The 2393-nt window shown below is 39.7% G+C and overlaps 1 protein-coding gene across 1 annotated transcript in view; it reads right to left on the reverse strand.

The window, feature by feature from the left end:
- The window catches only part of LOC109300344 (connector enhancer of kinase suppressor of ras 2-like), a 444864-nt gene that overhangs the window by 383980 nt on the left and 58491 nt on the right, over positions 1 to 2393 (reverse strand). The window lies entirely within an intron of this gene.

The following is a 2393-nucleotide window of genomic DNA, read 5'->3' on the forward strand; positions in this document are numbered from 1 at the left end:
CAGGAGGCACCAGTCGCCCATGCTCTCCCTTCCTCAGCTTTTGCTTCTTGCTCCCATGCTAGGGGAGCCCATGGCACGGTGCAGAGAGGGAGCTGAAGTGGGGGCTGCTATTGTGCATGTATGGTGCAGCAGTGTGCATTTATGTGGGAGGACTCCATGCAGTGGTGGTGTAGTGGTGAGGGGGTGTGGCCTGGGTCCAACATTTGTGTGGCCACCAGGGTGTTCAGCCTCTGACTGCTTAGAAATTGAACAGTCCTGTCCTACAGGAAGTCTCTAGAAGAAGTTCAAATCTCCTGCTAATACAGCTACTTGAACTATTCACTACACACAATCTGCTATATTTAGCCTTTCTTGGTTAGGAGGTTATTTAAAAAATATTTGTTATTCATGATTTTTTTTAAACAACCAGTTATGTGAACAAATTTCAGACAAATGATTGATTTTCAGCTGCAAGTTTCAACTATGCATCATTGATAGTGTATGATCAGTGACCTAATTTATGTGGCATCAGTTCTGCTCTCTGAACAGATGACAAAAGTTTAAAGCAAAAAAAATCCCCCAAAAGAATGTTTTTGTTTGCATGTGAATAGGGATTTGTGTACAAAAAGCTGTCATGTCCCAAATATTGAAAACAAAAATTTATTTGCATGAATGATCACAACTAGATAAAGAGGAATACCCATGGAGTTGGACCAACAGCATAATGGACAATGTGTCACTAGGTGGAGGTGAGCAGGGGACCAGCTTTGGGTGCTGACTTGAGGGGGTGCCAGAATGGAGCTCCTCCTAGAGCCTTTGCCATGGCAAGAGCAACTGTGCACCAATGGGCCAGGGGTGCTTCACACAAATAGCCTCCTGCCTCCAGGTCATGTACTGGCCCCTCTACCCCCCGCAAGGGAGTTTTGCCTAGGGCACAAAATTTGTTAGTTAGGCCTTTGTTACTGTATTATGAACAGCCTCATGTGAAACACGGGACTGGGCCTCATCTACAAAACCATCTTTCCTTTCTAAGATTGACTCATAGAAGATTTGAACCCATGTCTACCTGAAGAGGAAATATTCAACTATCTTACTAGTTAGCTTACTTGTTAGCAAGTCTTGATTTTAAAAAGGATATATTGCAATGGTTGGAAAAAGAAAGCATTTGTTTCATACTTACATACCCTATAAGATCATCACAGTTTTTAACAGGATACATATTAATTTAATATAAAATTCAATACCAAAGAACAAAACAAAACAAATGAAAAAGATCATGGATAACAATTTTCATTACTCCCCTCACTGTGAATACTATACAAGAACTATTTGATAGTTTTACACATCTTGTGCATTTTACTTGTAAAATACTTCCTCATACAAACATAGTTTCTTTGATATCAACTTGCCACTTAATATTTTTACTAGCTGAAATACAGGGGACATATGTTTTATCCCATCTTTTCTTCACTTTTTCTTGTACTAGGAAGATGAATTAATGATGCCATCTTAATTCTCATTATGGCTAAGCAATCATTTAGTAAGGAATGCTATGATTTTTCCTTCAGAAGGAGTTTGATTTTGCCAATTATTCTAATTATAAAATAGAGCTGTCTGTTTTTCTTTCAGAGTCAAACTCTCCCCGTCTCTGTGCTAAAAGACTAGTCATTGCACATGTCCATAAGTCACTCCTGTCCACATACACAGGGAATCTATCAACTTTCTCTGAAGAAAGGCGATTTACACTGTAGCAAACCACCCAGTTTTTCTTTTTTTTAATTTATTTTAAAATGTGTTCCCTCCCCTTCCCCAACCATTTCTGACTTTTTCTCTCCCTCTCTATTCCCTATAGATAAGTATAAGTAAACTAAGATGTAGGATAAGCTTTAACATTTTATTTTAGGTAGTAAGTTTTTTCTCTCCCCTCTTTGCAAATAAGTTCCCTGCTATTTTGATATTGATACCCACTGTTTTATAAGTGATAATTATTATGTTTATACTGCTTTTATATTGTGTGATTACTGTTTTAGGCCTATATGTGTAAGTTAGAGTAAGTCATGTTAAGTTTCCATTTTGTATGTCAAGCCTCCATCTTGTGTCCTCTGCCTGGGCATCCCCTGTGTTGCAACTGTATGATTCATGTACCCCTCCCATGTAAATTGCTTCCTGGATGAATGAGAGTGATTGGGAATGACTGAACTACAATAGTAGCAGTTCTCTACTGAATGGCCTGTAATGACCAGGCCATCACCTCGCATTATTCATCCAGGAACCACGGACCTCACCCAGAAACAGAGACAAGAACCCAGGATTTGAAAGACAAAAGACCCTGCAGAACCAGCAACTCTACCATTGTACCCCACCATTACAGACACCCGAAACTGCACATCCCTGCATGGAGCACACGTGCCCAG

This window comes from Gavialis gangeticus, unplaced genomic scaffold (genome assembly GCF_001723915.1).
Source record: "Gavialis gangeticus isolate Ggan-Ray unplaced genomic scaffold, GavGan_comp1, whole genome shotgun sequence".
Lineage (NCBI taxonomy): Eukaryota > Metazoa > Chordata > Crocodylia > Gavialidae > Gavialis > Gavialis gangeticus.